The sequence below is a fragment of the Mustela erminea genome, chromosome X (genome assembly GCF_009829155.1).
Source record: "Mustela erminea isolate mMusErm1 chromosome X, mMusErm1.Pri, whole genome shotgun sequence".
NCBI lineage: Eukaryota > Metazoa > Chordata > Mammalia > Carnivora > Mustelidae > Mustela > Mustela erminea.
The window spans coordinates 44,505,567-44,520,234 of NC_045635.1; the positions used below are offsets into that span (position 1 = coordinate 44,505,567).

Here is a 14,668-nt window from a genome sequence, read left to right on the forward strand (position 1 = left end):
TGATACCGGTTGAGTCCTGATTTAGGACCGAGGATGTGATCTATTCTGGAGAATGTTCCATGTGCACTAGAGAAGAATGTGTATTCTGTTGCTTTGGGATGAAATATTCTGAATATATCTGTGATGTCCATCTGGTCCAGTGTGTCGTTTAAGGCCTTTATTTCCTTGCTGATCTTTTGCTTGGATGATCTGTCCATTTCAGTGAGGGGAGTGTTAAAGTCCCCTACTATTATTGTATTATTGTTGATGTGTTTCTTTGCTTTTGTTATTAATTGGTTTATATAGTTGGCTGCTCCCACGTTGGGGGCATGATATTTAAAATTGTTAGATCTTCTTGTTGGACAGACCCTTTGAGTATGATATAGTGTCCTTCCTCATCTCTTATTATAGTCTTTGGCTTAAAATCTAATTGATCTGATATAAGGATTGCCACTCCTGCTTTCTTCTGATGTCCATTAGCATGGTAAATTCTTTTCCACCCCCTCACTTTAAATCTGGAGGTGTCTTCGGGCTTAAAATGAGTTTCTTGGAGGCAACATATAGATGGGTTTTTTTTTTTTATCCATTCTGATACCCTGTGTCTTTTGACAGGGGCATTTAGCCCATTAACATTCAGGGTAACTATTGAGAGATATGAATTTAGTGCCATTGTATTGCCTGTAAGGTGATTGTTACTGTATATGGTCTCTGTTCCTTTCTGATCTACCACTTGTAGGCTCTCTCTTTGCTTAGAGGACCCCTTTCAATATTTCCTGTAGAGCTGGTTTGGTATTTGCAAATTCTTTCAGTTTTTGTTTGTCCTAGAAGCTTTTAATCTCTCCTTCTATTTTCAATGATAGCCTAGCTGGATATAGTATTCTTGGCTGCATGTTATTCTCGTTTAGTGCTCTGAAAATATCATGCCAGCTCTTTCTGGCCTGCCAGGTCTCTGTGGATAAGTCAGCTGCCAATCTAATATTTTTACCATTGTATGTTACAGACTTCTTTTCCTGGGCTGCTTTCAGGATTTTCTCTTTGTCACTGAGACTTGTAAATTTTACTATTAGGTGACGGGGTGTGGGCCTATTCTTATTGATTTTGAGGGGCGTTCTCTGAACCTCCTGAATTTTGATGCTCGTTCCCTTTGCCATATTGGGGAAATTCTCCCCAATAATTCTCTCCAGTATACCTTCTGCTCCCCTCTCTCTTTCTTCTTCTTCTGGAATCCCAATTATTCTAATGTTGTTTCGTCTTATGGTGTCACTTATCTCTCGAATTCTCCCCTCGTGGTCCAGTAGCTGTTTGTCCCTCTTTTGCTCAGCTTCTTTATTCTCTGTCATTTGGTCTTCTATATCACTAATTCTTTCTTCTGCCTCATTTATCCTAGCAGTGAGAGCCTCCATTTTTTATTGCACCTCATTAACAGCTTTTTTGATTTCAACTTGGTTAGATTTTAGTTCTTTTATTTCTCCAGAAAGGGCTTTTATATCTCTCGAGAGGGTTTCTCTAATATCTTCCATGCCTTTTTCGAGCCCAGCTAGAACCTTGAGAATTGTCATTCTGAACTCTAGATCTGACATATTACCAATGTCTGTATTGATTAGGTCCCTAGCCTTCGGTACTGCCTCTTGTTCTTTTTTTTTTTTTTGTGTTGAATTTTTCCTTCTTGTCATTTTGTCCAGATAAGAGTATATGAAGGGGCAAGTAAAATACTAAAAGGGTGGCAACAACCCCAGGAAAAAATGCTTTAACCAAATTAGAAGAGATCCAAAATCGTGAGGGGGGAGAAAGGGGATAAAAAGAGGTTCAAAAAGGAAGAAAGAAAAAAAAAGAAAAAAGAAAAGAAAAAGAAAAGAAAAGAATTTAAAAAAAAGAAAACACCTAAGAAAAATGTAAAAAAGAAAAAATATATATATTAGATAAACTAGTAAAAAATCGTTAAAAAAGAAAAATGTAACAGTTAAGAAAAAAAATTAAAAAAAAAATTTTACCCGAAGGCGAGGAAAAAAAAACAAAAAATGAAAAAGAAAAATAAATTAAATTAACTGCAAGACTAAAAAAAAAATCACAGGGAAAAAGCCATGAGTTCCGTGCTTGGCTTTCTCCTCCTCTGGAATTCTGCTGCTCTCCTTGGTATTGAAACCGCACTCCTTGGTAGGTGAACTTGGTCTAGGCTGGAATTCTTGTTGATCTTCTGGGGGAGGGGCCTGTTGTAGTGATTCTCAAGTGTCTTTGCCCCAGGCGGAATTACACCGCCCTTACCCGGGGCCGGGGTAAATCGCTAGGGTTTGCTTTCAGGAGCTTTTGTTCCCTGAGCGCTTTCCGTAGAGTTCCGGAGGACGGGAATACAAATGGCGGCCTCCGGTCTCCGGCCCGGAGGAGCCGAGAGCCCAGGGCCGCACTCCTCAGTGCGCCCTCAGAAAACAGCGCCCAGTTACTCCCGTCTGCCTGACCTCCGGCCGCGCTCCGAGCTCACCGAGCCTGCGACCAGTTCAAGGTAACACCGAGCTGTGAGCTTACTGTCGGCTCTGTCTCTGTAGCCGGCTTTCCCGTTCCAATACCCGCAAGGTCTGCGACACTCAGACACCCCCGATCCTTCTGTGACCCTGCTGGACCTTAGGCCACGTGGAACCCGCGTGGGCTTCGCCCGGGTTTAGCCTCTGGAGCGATGTCCCTCAGCGGAACAGACTTTTAAAAGTCCTGATTTTGTGCGCGGTTGCTCCGCCGCTTGCCGGGAGCCGGCCCCTCCCCCCGGGGTCTATCTTCCCGTCGCTTTGGATTCACTTCTCCGCCGGTCCTACCTTTCAGAAAGTGGTTGTTTTTCTGTTTCCAGAATTGCTGTTCTTCTTCTCTTCGATCTGCCGATGGATTTTCAGGTGTTTGCAATCTTTAGATAAGCTATCTAGCTGATCTCCGGCTAGCTGAAGCAGTCTCAGCCTGCTACTTCTCCACCATCTTGACTCCTCCCCCGAGAGCCTGTTTCTTGATTTATAGACAGCCATCTTCTTGCTAGGGTCTCATATGGCAGAAGGGTCAAGAGAGCTCTCTGGGTTCTCCCTTATAATCACACCCAACAAAAGGCCTCCAGACTCTCTCAGGGAAGGAAGGACCCTAGCCTTTGTCTTAATCTTGTTTGTCCTGAAGGTTGGCAAAATCTGGATAAAGAAGTGATATTGAAGGTGTTGGATCAACAGTATCTCAAACAACACAAACTTCAGCAAGGTCCTCTTGGTCCTCCTGTTTGCCCATGGTAAATTCCAAAACTGGCCAGGGATCAGTCCCAACTACAGGCAGGATCTTTAAGTTTTATAGTTTTCTTATGTTCTGATAGTGAGTTTCCCTCACGGGTGCAATGAACTGAGTGTTTATGTCCCCCTAAAATTCATATGCTAAAAATCCTAATCCCAGAGAGAGTCAATTATCATATGGTTTCACTTATTTGTGGAGCATAACAAATAACATGGAGGACATGAGGAGATGGAGAGAAGGGAGTTGAGGGAAATTGGAAGGGGAGGTAAACCATGAGAGACTATGGACTCTGAAAAACTATGGACTTTGAGGGGTTTGAAGGGGCAGGGGGTGGGAGGTTGGGGGAGCCAGGTGGTGGGTATTAAGGAGGCCACGGATTGCATGGAGCACTGGGTGTGGTGCAAAAACAATGAATACTGTTATGCTGAAAAGAAATAAAAAAAAAATCCTAATCCCCAATGATTTTGGAAGTGCAGACTTAAGAACGTGATTAGTTCAAGAAAATTGAGCCATTATGAATGGGTCTAGTGTGTTTATAAGGGAGAACCCAGAGAGCTCTCTTGACCCTTCTGCCATGTGAGGCCCTAGCAAGAAGATGGCTGTCTATAAACCAAGAAACAGGATCTCACACCCGGATACTAATATGCTCGCCCCTTGATCTTGGATTTCCTGAGGCTCTATGAGAAATAAAGGTCTGTTGTTTAAGCCACTCAGTCTATAGTATTTTGTTAAGCAGCATGAATAGACTAAGACAATGGGCAAATTATCACTCTCCTCTTTGGAGCTCCCCTGGTATAACAGCTTGGTTAGCATGACTCTATGGTCTAGAATGTCTGTTGTTTGTTTGTTTGTTTTCTCTTCATTATCCTAAAAGACATTTTCCTGGTCTATTGTCCAGGCTTCCATTCTGACAGTTTGTTGGACAGAATCTGGATGTGATTTCTGGGGTGCAAGAGAATTGTAATTGTCCCTGACAGCCTGGTACTACCAACTAAACAAACCAGTCAGTCTGTCCCTAGATAAATACCTCATCTGAGCACTCATGTCCTCCATTATAAATCCAGACTCATGTTATAGTGACCATAAGGGAATTTATAGCTTCCCTGTTCTCATCCATATGTGTTTATCAGATGACAAAAACTCATCTCAGGTAGACTACCTTTTTATTATACATGTAAAGATCCACTGCAACAAGTCCTGATGGGTCTTTACATGTTTTTCCATGCTCATGTCATCCAATAGCCAAGGTGCATATGGCCATGCTGGCTTTGAGCATGGGTCCATCTTTAGGTAATCCAGAGATTTCCATCCCCTCTCATCCATCAAAACTAGCATGGCTCCCTCACTTGCTAGTCAAAGGGGCCAAGCCTCTAGTTTCATTAGGCTTTTGCTCAAACTTATCTCTAATTTCCCCATTTCCTAGTCATTGTAAGAGCAGACCTTAACACATCTCTGAGGATCTCACAACTCTTCATTACCAGGGAGTACTTTATATGTGACTATAGCTAATGATCAGGGGGAAATAGTTTTGCTTTCCCAACAGCCAGGAGAGTGAATAACAACCATGGAATACTTTAACTTTAAAAGGTCCTCAACTCTTATCTCTAACTGTAACTAAGGATGCAACTCATTAGGATTTTCATCATCATGATGGTTAAGCACTAGTTCTCTACCTTGCACTGAACACTTCAGTAACCAGGTCTGCTACTACTACTCACCAGGGTCCAATTCCATACCTGGCTTCTTAACCTGAGAGGTCTCACCTTCCTTTTTTTCTAAAAGGGCATTTAACCTTATAGGCCTCTAAGAGGAGGGGGTTAAAAATCTGAATGGAGTCCATCTGCCAGTAACAGGTGGGGCCAAAGTCCCCTGTAGTATCACCTCTGTTACTGTAAGATAAATGGCAAACTTTTGTAGGAGTTATAAATTTTCTATCAGGAACATACTATCTTTTTAGTTTGCAAAAGACAGCAGTTTTTCTTTGACTTCCAGAGGGATTCAGTGTTGTGAAGTTGCTATTATTTGAAGAAACTTTTCTTGGCAAGCAGGCCTTGAATTTTTTGGGCCTTATCAGGCACTCTTGCTAGTGGGCAGCCAAGGCCACTGAGGATGAGATCTTTAATTTGCCAACCAAAAAAATATCATTATACAGTGAAAACCTGGGATATCCAAAGAATTTTCCAATACTTTATAAACATTCAAATTTAAAACATGTATCACATTTCAAACCAATTACACATTTTTACAACTGTACATGCAATGAATCATCCTGAACCTCATTTAGAAGTTACATTAACTTTTTAAAAAAATTCTCCATGGCAAGCTTCCCTACACTTTATTATGTGCTTTTCTCTCTCTTTTTTTCTTTTAACAGAAACACAGAACGAAGAGTTTTATCTCAGGCACCTCTGGATCACATTGTTGCTGAAAGCTCAAGGGGTGGGGGAAAAGCATGGCACAGAGAAAGCAACCTGCATGATAAACATTATCTTCAAATTTACTTTTGGTTTTAAATGGTTAATCACAGGTCTCAACAATGCACTTTTAATAAAAACAAAACATCAGTTGAGCAGCTCATTATGATCTTACTTCTAGCCACTTGACCTCCAAACATTTATTACCAGGTAACACTAGCTGAACCATGGGAATCCTACCCCTAACCTGGCTCACAGAGCTCCTGTGAGAATACCTTGATTCCTCTAACCTTTCCCACTTCCTAGGCCAAAGACTGCACTACCTGATCATGTGGAGTCTTACCCTTCCTAACAGGTCTTATTATAATCCCTTACTAGGAGAACACTACTTTCTCTTTTGTGTACCACACAAGTGAGAGCATATGCTACCAGATGCCAGGAAATCTATCTTATCTACTAACTTGGCCTATGAAGCCCCATGTTTTCTAAAAGGATATTTTAAATTTAAATTTACAGCCCCACATTGGATATAAAATTTGTCAATCTCAGTAATAAAAACAAGGCAAGGCCAAAGTCAAGGCCTGACTACTTTGACCTAAAAAGATGTAATGAAACACTTTTAGATTTAGACAGTTTATTACTTAGGTAGATAGTAAAGGAAGATTAGCCAAAGGTACCTGTGATTTTTGTCTCACATATCAAAAAGGATAACAGAAAAAAGGGGGCAGGAGATTACACACAAATTGTGAGGTACTTTGTCGCTAGGAGCCAAATCTAGACAACAGCTAAGTGACTTTATATTCCCCAGCTCTATTTTGAAGAACACAACAGAAAGCTTCCTATCTCCTCAGAATCAGGGAGAAGATGAGAAATTGTCTCCTGACAGCCTCCTAAAGGAGACAATAATGTAAGTAAATGGCCTTGTAGCAGTTTCCATAGCCTCCTGGCTTCCTGTGTTCTGAGAAAATCATGAGGTGTTCTTTTTTTTTTTTTTTTAAAGATTTTTATTTATTTATTGGACAGACAGAGATTACAAGTAGACAGAGAGGCAAGCAGAGAGAGGAAGGGAAGCAGGCTCCTGGCTGAGCAGAGAGCCAGGTGCTGGCCTTGATCCCAGACCCTGGGATCATGACCTGAGCCGAAGGCAGAGGCTTTAACCCACTGAGCCACCCAGGAGCCCCGCAAATCACAATATGTTCTTATAGGACTCAGATTAGCTGTGGCTTAGGCCTTTGCCTATATGGATACATGAAAGGGCAGCAAGACACCATGATAGAGCCATTTTCCTATAGGTAAGAATCAAAGATGTGAACCCAGTGACTGATAAAATTACTAAGTATGTTTAGAGCTTTCACATTCATAATGAGACATATTTCCTCATTTTCCTTCTCCTTTGCCCATTCATTCAACTTATTTCACTGTCTCCTCTTTCTCTTTTTCTTTCCTTCTCACCACTCTATACAGACTCCAAATCCAGTAGCTATAGTCCTTTGTCATGCTATTCTGTTAGTGTTCACCCCCTCACTAGTTTGTGATACCTTTGAGAGGAAAGACCCCCGTTTCATTGGCCTTTTCATATCTAATAGACACCATGCTGCATGAAATACGGTAGACATATTTCTTGGATTAAAATTAATTTTGGCATTAACACTGATAGGAAAAACATCCCTTCCAGTCTGAAATTAGTATAGATTTTTTTTTTCTTCTGTAGATGTCTTGCTTGTGTATCAGGCGCTTTAGCATATCAGATGCTATAAAAATTCTCTTAGGCAGCTCTGAGGTGTTTGAGGACTAGAAACTGGACTCGTTTTTCCGTGCCTATCCACACAGTGACCAGTTCAGTTCTCAACACATAATATGACATTAAGCAGCATTTCTACCATTTTAATAATCCATGCCATCTTCACGGTTTTTGTCTCATCTACATATGACCTGTACTTAATATTTTTAATTAAATCAATGTAACTCTAAAAATGAATAGTCTGGAAAATAAATACTATTATGACATAAAAAGTTAATATATCTACACTTACATCAGCCCCAGAATCCTCTCAAAGAATATACTCTCCAGCCCTATGGATTCTTCAAGTGTTCACCCACCAGTCCCAGGCTCTCTTAGGGATTGGTATTCCCAGTCCTAGGGGGCCACCAGAGATAGGGCCACCAGAGAAATCAGAAAGATCTGTTCCTGAAGCTAAGAACTCAGCAATTCCCCTATCTTGATCTCAAAATTTTTCTGAGTCTAGTGAACTAGAGCAGATTGAGGACAAGGAAGGGAACAAGATGCTCATCTTGGCTTACTTCCCTTGAGGGTGAAGATATTCAACTTTATGCCTCTAAGATTCTAGGAAAGATCAGCCTCATAGCTTTTTTTTTTTTAAGATATTTACAAGTCAAAAGTCACAACTCTGAAGACAAACTGCCAAATTCCACGCTCCCCTCTACACACCTTCCCCAGAGAAATTATCCAACCAGACCCTGAAGGATAGAGTGGTGACACCAAGAGGCTATACATGACAGAAAGAAGATCCAAGACTCCTTTCTAGACTCTAAGACAGGATAGTCTCTAAAAACCTAGTATTAACAGAAAGAAGAACGTAAGACTTATGAGAAAGAAGAAAGCTTGAAGGTAGAAAATGATTTAGTCAATAAGACTTTGTCTTTTTAAAATACAAAACTGTGGCTTTAATGACTTCAAAAAGCAGAAGTATCTATAGACACTTGCATATACACACACACACCACTTCCCACATTCAAAGAATATACAGAAAATCTGTATTAACATGCAATCAATTTTGTGATATTTTAAAAGAGAGGAACACATTTTTCTCTTTGGCTAAAATAAATACATAACAAATTCGTTTAATGATTTTCAATATACTAAGCACTTAATGTATATTATCTCTTTTATTCCTCACAAAACAGCTTTATATATTGTTATCCCATTTTATAAGTGAGAAACCGAGACCAATAACTCTTTAATGACTTGCCCCTGTCCAATCCAGAGGTATTTAAGAGTCACAAGAATATAGTTTTTCATTTAATTATGGTCTACTAATTCTCCCTGGTTTCTTTCTTTTTTTTTTAAACTGATACAGCAGTAAATCCTTTTCATCCTATCTCCTTATGCTTTTCAGCCAGTTCTTCCCAGATCTACCCTAAGTTCTCTGCAAATATACTAGTGAGTATCAGAAAAATAATAAATATCTTAAAATATTTTTTAATTAAATTTATTTATTTTCAGCATAACAGTATTCATTATTTTTTCACCACACCCAGTGCTCCATGCAATCCGTGCCCTCCATAATACCCACCACCTGGTACCCCAACCTCCCACCCCCCTGACACTTCAAACCCCTCAGATTGTTTTTCAGAGTCTATTTTTAACAGAAAACAAGGGTTTTTTTTCATGTCATGATGCATTTTAACTACAATAGGTATAGAGGAGGGGCCTTTGCTAACAATTACTGTAGCTAAGACTAAAAAAAAATGGGCTGTCAACTAAAGTGTTAGAATGTTTTCTGTTACTTCTTCAATATAATTTCTAATCCAATTGCTTGAATGGATCCTACTTCTTTACTTCTTAACAGTCCCCCATGCCGGCATAAAAATACACCCTTCATCTGGTCATACTAAACATTTCTGTATTCTTTGAAACCATATGTTTTCACGTCTGCATTCCCATACCCACCCCTCATCACTCTCCTTCCCTTTACTCTTTTTCTTTCAGCTTTACTGAGGTATAACTGGCATTAAAAACTGTAAGATATTTGAAGTGTACAACATGATAATTTGATACATTGTAAAAGGATTCTTCCCATCCAGTTAATGAACTCCTCATATAAATCCATCAGCTTGCACATTTACTCCCTTTTTTTGGAGAGAACATTTAAGTTCTACATTCTTAGAAATTTCGATTATAAAATACAGTGTTATCAACTCTTGTCATCATGCTATGCATTAGATCTTTAGACTTTATTAATTTTATAACTGAAAGTGTTTATTTTTTTTAAAGTTGGCTCCACCCCCAGTGTGGAACCCAGCATGGGGCTTGAACTCATGACCCTGAAATTAAGACCTGAGCTGAAACCATGAGTCGGTCACTCAACTGCCTGAGCCACCCAGGCGCCCAAGAAAGTGTGTACTCTTACCAAACTCTCCCCATTTCTTCCATCCAAAGCCCATTTTTCTATTCTGTTTCTGAGTTCTATTTTGTTTTTGTTTTTCTTTTCTAAAGAAGTCCACATATAAGTAATACCATGCAGTATTTGTTTTTCTCTGTCTGGACTGTTTCACTTAGCATAATGTCCCCCAGAGCCAACCATGTTGTCATAAATGGCAAGATTTCCTTCTTTGGGGGCACCTGGGTGGCTCAGTGGGTTAAGCCTCTGCCTTCGGCTTAGGTCATGGTCTCAGGGACCTGGGACCTCTCTCCTCATCAGGGAGGAGGCTCTCTCCTCCCACATCAGGCTCTCTCCTCAGCAGGGAGCCTGCTTCCCCCTCTCTCTCTCCCTGCCTCTCTGCCTACTTGTGATCTCTCTCTCCTGTCAAATAAATAAGCAAAATCTTTTAAAAAATATTTCCTTCTTTTTAAGGCTAAATAATACTCCATTGTGTTTGTGTGTGTGTGTGTGTGTGTGTGTGTGTGTGTGTGTGTGTGTGTGTATAATCCCACATTACTTATTCATTCAGCCATTGACAGACACTTAGCTCATATCTATATCTTGGCTATGGCTGCAATGAACATGGGAGTAGAGATACCTCTTTAAGATCTTTGGTTTTTTTTTCCTATGGAGATGTATCCAAAAGTAGGACTGCTGGATCATAGGGTAGCTCTATGTAATTCCTTGAGAAATCTCCATGCTGTTTTCCACAGCAACTGTACCAGTTTAAATTCCCAAGAACACGTGCAAAATTTCCTTATTATCTACATTCTCACTAGAGTTTCTTATCTCTTGTCTTTTTGATAATAGTCATCCTAACTGGTCTGAGGTGATATCACATCGTTGTTTTGGCTTGTATTTCCCTGATTATTAGTGATGTTGGGCACCTTTCCATGTATATACCAGCCATTTTCATGTCTTTTTTGGAAAAAATGCCTATTCCAGTCCTTTACTCAATTTTTATTTGGGTTATTTGCTTGATTTCTATTGAGTTGTATGAGTTCCTTGTATATGTTAGATATTAACCCCTTATCAGGTAGTTTTCAAATACTATTTTCCATTACATAGGTTGTATGTAATATTCATTTATTGACAATTTACTTTGCTGAGCAGAAGCTTTTTAGTTTGATGTACTCCCACTTATTTTTGCATTTGTGGCCTTTGCTTTTGGTGTCAAAAAAATCATTGCCAAGGCCAATGTCAAGGAACCAATCCCATATTTTCTTCTAAGTGTTATACAATTTCAGGTCTTACATTTAAATCTTTAATTCATTTGAGATTATTTTTATGGGGTAAAATAGGGATCCAGTTTCATTATTTTGCATGTGACTATATAGTTTATTAATACCATTTATTAAAGAGACTATCGATTCCCTATTGTATATTCTTGCATCCTGTCATAAATTAATTGACCACAGGTATGCGGGTTTATTTCTGGACTGTTCCTCCACTCCACTAATCTATGTGTCTCTTTTATGCCAATACCACATTGTTTTGAGTACTATAGTTCTGTAAAATAGTTTGAAATCAAGAACTGTGATGCCTGCAGCTTTGTTATTCATTCTCAAGATTGCTTTGGCTGTTCAGGGTCTTTTGTGGTTCCATACAAATTTTAGGACTTTTTTAAATTTCTGTGAATAATGCCATTGGAATTTTGATAGGGATTACACTGAATCTGGAGATTGCTTGGTTTAATTAATTCCTAAGTATTTTATGATTTTTGATACAATTGTAAATAGATTATTTTATTTACTCTTTCCTATAGTTTGTTGTTACTGAATAGATATGCAACTGATTTTTGCATATTGAGTTTGTATCCTACAACTTTACTGAATTCACTGATTAGTTCTAACAAAATTTTGGTAGAGTCTTTAGGTCACTCAACTGTGTGTATATATAATATCATGTCATTTCTATATATAATATAGAATATTTCTATATATAATATCATGTCATTTGCAAAAAGAGACAATTTTACTTCTTCCTTTCTGATTTGGATACCTTATTTACTTTCTTTATTTATTTTGTCTAATTATTCTGGATAGAACTTTTAATACTATGTTGAAAATATTGGTGACAATGGGCACTCATTCTTGTTCCTGATCTTAGAGGAAAAGCTTTTAGCTTTCCACCAATTATTATGATGTCACATATGGCGTTGTCATGTATGGCCTTTATTATGTTGAAGTACATTTCTACTCTACCTAATTTGTTGAGAATTCTCATTACAAAAGAATGTTGGATTTTGTCAAATGATCTTTATCTATTGAAATTATATTTTTATCCTTTATTTTGTGAATGTGATGTATTGCACTTACCAATTTGTAGATGTTGAAACATCTTTGCTTCCCATGGATAATTTTATTTATTTTTTATTTTTTAGACAGACAGAGATCACAAGCAGGCAGAGAGAGAGGTGGGGAAGCAGGCTTCCTGCTGAGCATAGAGCCCAATGTGGGGCTGGAGCCCAATGTGGGGCTCAATCCCAAGACCCTGGGATCATGACCTGAGCCGAAGGCAGAGGTTTTAACCCACTGAGCCCCAAGCACCCCTGCATCCCATGGATAAATTTCACTTGATCATTGTGTGCAATCTTTTTAATATGCTACTGGATTCAATTTGATAATATTTGTTGAAGATTTTTGCATTTGTGTTCAACAGGGATACCGGCCTCTAATTTTATTTTCTTGTAGTATCCTTGTATTGCTTAGGTATCAGGGTAGTGCTACTTCATAAAATGAGTTTGCAAGGGTTCCTTCTTCATCAAATTTTTGTAAGAGTTTGAGAAGAATTGATGGCATATGGTCCTGGACATTTCTTTCTTGGGACAATTTTTATTACTGCTTTTGTCTCCTTACTAATAACTGGTTTGCTCCGATTATCTATTTTTAAAATTTTTTTATTTTTACTTTTAAAGATTTTTAAATTTTTTTCAGTGTTCCAAAATTCATTGTTTATGCACCACACCCAGTGCCCCATGCAATATGTGCCCTCCATAATACCCACCACCAGGCTCACCCAACTCACCTCCCCCAAACCTTCAGTTTGTTTCTCAGAGTCCACAGTCTCTCCCACTCTGACTTCCCCCAACTCAGATTATCTATTTCTTCATGATTCAGTATTGGTAGATTGTTTTTAGTAATTTATCCATTTCTTCTATGTTGTCCAATTTGTTGGCATATAATTATTCATAGTAATCTTTGTGGTCCTTTATATGGTATGTGTTATAATGTCTTTTCTTTCATTTATAATTTATTTGAATCCTCTTTTTTCTTTTATGTGATATTTTGTCAATTTTGTTTATCTTTTCAAATAAACAGCTCTTAATTTTTTCCTTTTTTTTAGTTGCTATTTCACTTATTTTTGCTTTGATCTTTGAAAATTTTTAAAAATTTATTTGACAGACATATATTACAAGTAGGCAGAGAGAGAGGAGGAAGCAGCCTCCCTGCCAAGCAGAGAGCCCAATGGGATCATGACCTGAGCTGAAGGCAGAGGCTTTAACCCACTGAGCCACTCAGGTGTCCGTTTTGATCTTTGTTGTATTCTTCCTTCTACTAACTTTGGGCTTAGTTTGTCCTTTTTCAAGTTATCCGAGGCATAAAGTTAGGTTGTTTGTGATCTTTTTCTTAATGTAGGCATTTATGATTATAAACTTCCCTCTTAGAACAACTTTTGCTATGTCCCATAAGTTTTAGTGCTTCCTTTCCTTCTCTGAATATATTTTCTGATTTTTCTTTTATTCCTGATTTTTCTTTTATTAGTTGTTCAGTAGGATATTTTTAGTTTCCACATATTTGTGAGTTTAGTTTTCTTCTTGTAGTTGATTTCTAGTTTCATACCATTGTGGTCAGAAAAGATGCTTGATATGATTAAAATGTTCTTAAGTTTATTAAGACTTGTTTCATGGCCCACATATAATCTATCCTAGGAATATCCCATATGCACTTGAGGAGAATACATATTCTATTGCTTTTGGATGGAATGCTCTGTAAATGTCTGTTGGGTACATTTAATCTATTGTGTAGTTTAAGTCCAATGTTTCCTTACAGATTTTATGAGTGGATGATCTATCCATTGTTGAGAAAGTTATTTTAAAGTCCCCAACTAGAGTTGCAGCAGCATCATGGCAACATAATTTGTTCTTTTTTTCTCCCCACTTCTTAAATAAATAGACATCTATAACTGAACAAAAGTGCACCTTACAACCAGGGACCCAAGAAGATTTGCTCCTACCTGTGCATCCAAAAATAAACAAACAGTGGGATACCTGGGTGGCTCAGTGGGTTCAGTGTCTGCCTTTGGCTCAGGTCATGATTCTAGGTTCCTGGGATGTAATCTCGAATCAGGCTCCTTGCTCAGTGGGGAGCCTGTTTCTTCTTCTGCCTGCCATTCCCCCTGTTTGTGCTTGTTCTCTCTCTCTCTCTCTGTGTCAAATAAATAATAAATAAAATCTTTTAAAAATAAAATAAACATCACTTCTCGGCCTTTTGGCTAAGATCAAGTGTAGTAAAAATAAAATAAACAAACAAGATTTCTGTAAGGGCTGTGGACCCAAGGAAGTTGTGAACCCACCCTACCCCCAATTGCTGTGGTCAGAAAGAAAACCTAGAGACTGGCACACCTGGGTAGATACCCACACATGAGAAAACTATTAAGAGTCCAGCCTACCTGAAGGAGATTCCAGCATACCTTTGGAATGAAACAGAGACGAGTTTGGACACACAGTAGAGGGAGGTATCACCAGAGACACCTTCTTCACCAGGATAACACTGTAAGGATCTGAGTTATTTGGCAGCAGCGGTAGTGACCTTCCCAGAGAGGAGGTGGAAAGTGGAAACCTCTTCCACGAAGGAGTGGAGA

The 14,668-nt window shown here is 38.7% G+C and overlaps 1 pseudogene; it reads left to right on the forward strand.

Moving 5' to 3' along the window:
- The first annotated feature begins 14,279 nt into the window (after positions 1-14,279).
- Positions 14,280-14,385, forward strand: LOC116583862 (annotated as a pseudogene).
- The last annotated feature ends 283 nt before the right edge of the window (positions 14,386-14,668 follow it).